This window comes from Oryza glaberrima, chromosome 9, assembly GCF_000147395.1.
Source record: "Oryza glaberrima chromosome 9, OglaRS2, whole genome shotgun sequence".
Classification (NCBI taxonomy): domain Eukaryota; kingdom Viridiplantae; phylum Streptophyta; class Magnoliopsida; order Poales; family Poaceae; genus Oryza; species Oryza glaberrima.
In genome coordinates this window covers 3642170-3649053 of record NC_068334.1, presented here as the reverse complement: position 1 = coordinate 3649053, position 6884 = coordinate 3642170, and the positions used below count along the sequence as shown (strand labels likewise).

Genomic DNA, 6884 nt, shown 5'->3' with positions numbered 1-6884 from the left:
CAACACAATATGAGATAAACATGAAATTTTGGGAATTTCAGATTGAAATTATGGAACCCGTTCGACAAATCAGAATTACATGACATAATATATTATTATAACAGCTAAAAACATTGGTTCGTGAAAAAAATTGCTAAAAACATCCGGGCAACAACATATAGAAAGTTAATAACCATGCCTTAATTAGACAGTCAGTTTGATCTACGTTGAAACTCATAATTAAGCTCGATCGCTAAGTTAACTTATGGCTGGATAGTGATATCGATGGTGACATGGCTGGCAGTGCTGCCGTTGACGTCGTTGTCCTTGCTGATAGGGGCGACGCTGGTGTCCTTGGCGATAGGGGTGACGGTTGGCAGCTCGAGGTTCTTGTTCTGCTTCTTGGGTGTGGTCCGGTAGTAGTGACATAGAGGATGAGCTGCACAGCAGCGAAGAGCACGTCAAGACCACTGGGGATGGTGATGAAGATGTCGAAGCGGATGAGCGCGTATGATGTCTAGCAGAGGCCGTTGAGGAAGCTCACCACCGATAGCAGCAGTGGCATGTACTCCACGCTCTTCGTCTTCACAACCTGACTCATGACGGTGAGTGGTGAGGAGTATATGATGGTGTCAAAGATGACACAGAGGATGCCAACGATTAAGGAGCGTCTTTGATGGGTGTGCGCGCCTAAGAGTACACCAAGCGCCACCGCCGCCATGAAGAGAGCCTCCGCCGCTAGCACCACTTCCATCTTCTTCTTGTTCTTCTTGTTGGAGAAGAGGAAGAAGATGGTGAGATAGACAGGTCTCGATGACAAGGCCAATGCCGTTGATGGTGACGACGAGGATGCTGTTGGGGTGGATGATGGGGAGACCGTAAAAGACCCAGAGCATGCAGTTGAGCAGTGTGGCCAGGTACGGGTCTGCCTTGAAGTCCTGTACGTTCTTATTCTTGATGATCCGCCAGAAGGTGGGGACCGGCGAGAGGAAGAGGCCAAAGGAGATGACGTTGCCGACGATGCCCACCACGTTGCGGATCATGTCCGGCGACACCATCTCGCTGGCGCTGAGATTGCTCGCTCGAATCGTTGGTGATCCTTGTCGCGGCGAAACGAAACGAAACGAAATAACGACTTAATTTGTGAACTGATGATTCTGGTGGAACGTACGTACTGTTCGTGCTGGTTTGGTAGCTCGTTGAAGCAGCGGAGCTCTGGGTATATACCGCGTACGTACGTCCGAGCTACTCTGGAATCTGGATAGAATCGGTTTCGGAGTCACGCGACGATCGAACTACTCGGAATCGGACTAAGAAAACAGATCAGCTCGCTCGGACTCGGTCTCCGAGAGCGAGGCCAAGGCGCTCGGACGTATCCACTTGTACGCTTGCAGTTTAGTGAACACTGACAGACAAGATGGCAAAGCCCTGAAGCCCACGACGTGAAATTCTGGGACTGTCTTCGTACGTATTGTATGTACTAGCGACATTCATTTTTGGTACAAAAGTTTGCCATTATATTTGAAAGGTTTAGCAAATCACCAAACATGGAAAACTCACGTGCATCAGTGGCTCAGTGCATAACTAGGGAAATAGTTTTGTTGCATTTGAAAGTTCATTCCCGAATCTTGGGTGATAATGCGGCCTTACAAAATAAATCCAATTCCAAAGCATTCACACCCTTTTATTATTTTTGGCTAAAAGATGTTTGGGTTACACTAATAGCACTGCGGTTATTTTGGTCATTTGTGTGTTATGCAATTTAAATTCTGATAAGGTTAATGAAAGTGCATCTAAGCCCCTAATGATTTTGGTGATTAATTACAATGCGATTAGAGAGGACTAACATTTTTATTTAAGCAAATGTGAAGGTTGTTATGTCCTCAATGAGTTAGTGTAATGCATATCCCGCCGAATACGTTGATGTGATGTGATGCGGCAAATGAGCAAATGGTATTTTGGACGTTATCATTTCCTTGAGTTAATAGGAAAGCCGCACTATTAAGAGAGATGATGCATTGACATACGAGGAGTGATCAAAGTGCTCAAAATCTATTTTTAAAAAGTGTTTCTCCTCAGTTTGGTGTGTTCTGGATTTTTTCGGAGTTTTCCGAAACTCATTTTTGGACTTTCCGAAAACACACAGAACCAGATTTTCGCTTCTGGAATTTTTTGGATATATCCGAAAGTGATTTCCGGACTTTTCGAAAATGACTGCGAAGGCAAAAGTGGTTCTGTATATTTTCGGACTTGTCCGAAACTGATTTTCGGATTTTCCGAAAATCATCAGTAGAATCAATTTCGCTTCTGTATATTTTCGGACTTATCCGAAAGTTATTTTCGGACTTTTCCGAGAACATCCAGAACGATATTCTTGGTACTGGAAATTTTCGGACTTATCCGAAAAGTTTTCGGAATGTCCGAAAAATCCTTCGTTGACTTTGCTGTTGGTGCTGAGCTGGAATTTTCGGACATCTCCGAAAATCTTTCGGAATATCCGAAAATCTCAATTATTGTGCGTAACGGGCAGAATCTGGACTTTGGCTATAAATAGCCTCCTCCCTTCACTTGTGAGGTCTGCTAGTTCCATTCCAATCATTTGTGCCCTTGGCTTGCTCTCTCTCTCTAGCACTTTTGAGCCTTGCTTTCTTGTTTCCCCTCTCACCGGTGTTCGAATTGGATTTAATGTGTGTGTGAGTTGTGGATTCGAGTTTGTGTGAGTGCTTGTTGTTGACTTCGTGAAGATTTGTGAGCACTTGCATTATCTCCGGAAGTTCTTTGCTTCATTTGTTACTCTTGGAGGTTGAGGACTCTTAGGCGGCTAGGTGTCGCTCCCGAGCCACCAACCTACTTGTGGTTGGCCGGGAGAAGTTTGTGAAGGTCGGATCTCACCTCTGAAAGGGAAGAGATACTCTTAGTGGAAGGAGGAGTGCTTAGTGCAACCTCTTGAGGAAAGGGTTAGCTAAGACCCGGCTCTTAGTGAGCTCCTCAACGGAGAGTAGAATCCCTTCAAGCATTCGAACTTCGGGAACAACCTCGTGAGCTTCATCTTTGGTGACTTTACTTCCTCCCTCTCCACTAGCTTTGCTTGTTCGAGCCGCTATAGGTCTAGTTGCTGTTTGTGCTAGCATATTCTTGTTGTAGGCAACTAGATCTATGATTTACTTTGCCATTTGTGCTGATTCCGAAAATTTTCGGATATATCCGAAAATTTCGGAAATATCCGAAAATTACTGCTTCCGCTTTTAATTGATTTTTGAATTAGCCTATTCACCCCCCGTCTAGGCCTAATTAACACTTTCAATTTGTATTAGGGACTAATCTCCTAATTAGGCTTAACCGCTTGGAGAGATCATGTCGGGCCAAGCGGGGGATGGGAACGATGGTGATAAGGGAGCTAAGATCCCTTATGACTATCCCTCTATATCTACATCTTATGTGAGTACCTATAGCGGCAAAGCTCCGTACTTCAATGGTACGGACTATGCCGCTTGGAAGCATAAGATGAAGATGCATTTGAAGTCTATTAACCCATATATTTGGAGAATAGTCGAAAAAGGCTATGTTTTGCAAAATCCCGAAGATCCCACCAAGGAGGACGACGAGAACGAGCACAAGAACGCTCAAGCCGCTAATGCAATACTTAGCGCCTTGTGTGGAAGTGAGTTCAACCGTGTGGATGGCATTGAGAGTGCCAAAGTGATTTGGGACACGCTTCGGAACTTGCATAAAGGCACGGATAGTGTTCGTGAGTCCAAGGTGGAGATCCTCAAGGGGCAATTTGAGAGATTTGTGATGTTAGATGGTGAGAGCCCAAGCGACATGTACGACCGGTTGAGCAAGATCGTCAATGAGATCAAGGGACTTGGCTCCAAGGACATGACCGATGAGGTTGTGGTCAAGAAGATGGTTCGAGCAATCACTCGAAGGAACTCTACCTTGGTGACCATCATTCGTGAGCGTCCGGACTACAAGACTCTCACACCTCATGATTTGCTCGGACGCATCCTTGCCCATGACATGCTCGTGCAAGAGTCCAAGGATGTCATCCAATACATCAACCAAAGCTCAACTGCAAGCATCAAGAAGGAAGACTTGGCTTTGAAGGCAAAGGAAGAAGAAGAGAACCGCAAGAGCAAGAGCAAGGCGGAGATCGATGATGAAGAGATGGCTCTCTTCGTCAAGAAGTTCGGCAAGTTCATGAGGCGAAGTGGCTTCTTCAAGGGAGGATCTTCCAAGCACTACTCCAACAAGTCAAGTGGAAGACACTCCGCAAAGTGTGCTACGTGTGCAAAGAGCCCGGGCACTTCATTGCGGATTGCCCCCACCTCAAGGATGGTTCCCACATCAAGGAAGATAAGAAGAAGAGTGAGAAGAAGGATGAGAAGAAGGAGAAGCACAAGCATAGCAAGAGGGAACATTATGGCCAAGCTCACCTTGGGATGATCTTCGGCTCCAACTCCGAGTCAAGCTCAAGTGATGAAGAAGGAGTCGCCACGTTTGCCGTCAAGCCTTCATCACCACCGAGACTCTTCGACTACTCAAGTGATGAGGATGCTCCCGTTTGCCTCATGGCAAAGGAGCCTAAGGTACCTTCTCCTCACAAGTCATTTAATGTTGATCTTGTTAGTGATGAGGAGGATGAGGTTGAGGATGAGGTTATGGATGACAAATTGTTCAAGTCCATAACTAAGGAATCCCTACCACACTTGAGTGAGTTGCTTGGGAGAATTGAGGACCAATATGCAACTCTTGAGAGGCAAGAGACTTTGCTCATTCGTAAGAAAGAGCGGTCTCATGAACTCAAGAGTGAGCTTGCTAAGGAGAGAGAGAAAAATGAGGCATTGGTACGGCTTTACAAGCAAACCAAAGAGTCTCATCCTAATCTTGAGGTGGCGAACGCTCAACTTCAAGAGAGAGTGGATGGCTTGGACAAAGCATACCTCACTCTTGAAGAGAAGTTCGAAACCTTAAAAAATAGTGTGTCTCTCCCTAGCGAGCCATCTTGTTCCAAAATTGTCCCAAGCAATGAACCGTGTGTGAGATGCAAAATTATTGATATTGAAGCTTGTGCTACTAACTCTATTTCCTTGAGTGCTTTGCAAAAGCAAAATGAGAAGCTTATGGGACTCCTTCACAATGGCCTACTTAAGTGCCATATGGGTAGTAAGGCCCTAAAGGAGTACCTAGGCTATCAAAGGGACAACTTCAACCATGAGGGTCTTGGGTATATTCCTCCACCAAAAGGAAAGGTGGACAAAAGTGTGATGATCAAGAGGCCCCAAGGTTTTAGCAATTTTGTTAAGGCCAAAAGTATCCTTCCTAATGATTGTGCTTCACATTGTTGTTTTGATGCATCTTATGTTCTTAGGAAGAATGCTAGTGGTCGTGTTGTTGCTAAGTATGTAGGCCCAAGGGGCAAGAATATTTCTAACATGAGAGGACCCAAGCAAGTATGGGTACCTAAAATTAGAAATTGATCTCTTGTAGGAATATGTCTCCGGTGGAAGAAGTTGGGTGATTGATAGTGGATGCACAAATCACATGACCGGAGAAGAATCAATGTTTTCAACTTTTGATCCAAATGGCACTTCACAAGATAACATAGTTTTCAGGGACGATGGAAAGGGAAAGGTTATGGGATTGGTTAAGATTGCAATCTCTAATGATCTTTCCATTGCCAATGTTCTCTTGGTAAAATCTCTAAACTATAATCTTTTGTCCGTTTCTCAATTATGTTCTATGGGTTACAATTGTCTTTTTACCGATGTTGGTGTGACCGTCTATAGAAGGAATGATTCCTCGGTAGTCTTTAAGGGTGTCCTCAAGGGAAAGCTTTACCTTGTGGATTTTTCTTCAAGTACAGCCAAACATGAGACATGCTTAGTGGCTAAGTCCAACACGGGTTGGCTTTGGCATCGGAGGCTAGCCCATGTTGGTATGAGGAATCTTCACAAGATTCTAAAGCACGATCACATCCTTGGACTAACAAATGTTCAATTTGAGAAAGATAGGGTGTGTAGCGCATGTCAAGCCGGCAAACAAATTGGAGCACATCACCCCGTCAAGAATGTGATGACCACTACAAGACCATTGGAGCTTCTCCACATGGACCTCTTCGGACCAATTGCTTATCTAAGCATTGAAGGTAACAAATATGGTCTTGTTATTGTTGATGACTTTTCACGCTTCACGTGGGTGTTCTTTTTGCATGACAAGAGTGAGACACAAGCTATCTTCAAGAAGTTTGCAAGAAGAGCACAAAACGAGTTCGACCTCAAGATCAAGAACATTCGAAGCGACAACGGCAAGGAGTTTAAGAACACGTGCATCGAGAGTTTCCTTGATGAAGAAGGCATCAAGCACGAGTTCTCGGCTCCATATTCACCTCATCAAAATGGAGTAGCCGAGAGGAAGAATAGGACTCTCATTAAGATGGCGAGGACCATGTTGGATGAGTACAAGACATCGGACCGTTTTTGGGCCGAAGTCGTCAACACCGCATGCCATGCCATCAACCGCCTTTATCTTCACCGCCTTCTTAAGAAGATTCCCTATGAGCTTTTTACTGGTAACAAACCAAATGTCTCTTACTTTCGTGTTTTTGGTAGTAAGTGTTACATTCTTAATAAGAAGGCTAGATCCTCTAAGTTCGCTCCTAAAGTGGATGAGGGATTCTTGCTTGGGTATGGGTCAAATGAATGCGCATACCGTGTTTTCAACAAAACCTCCGGTATTGTTGAGATCGCGCGTGATGTGACATTTGACGAAACTAATGGCTCTCAAGTAGAGCAAGTTGACTCACATGTGTTAGGTGAAGAGGAGGATCCGAGCGAAGCAATCAAAAGATTGGCTCTTGGGGACGTACGTCCTAGGGAGCCACAACAAGGAGCCTCTTCCTCAAC

General features: G+C 44.8%; 1 pseudogene; it reads right to left on the bottom strand.

The window, feature by feature from the left end:
- Nucleotides 1-211: 211 nt before the first annotated feature.
- Nucleotides 212-1076, bottom strand: LOC127785310 (bidirectional sugar transporter SWEET7b-like; annotated as a pseudogene).
- Nucleotides 1077-6884: the final 5808 nt, after the last annotated feature.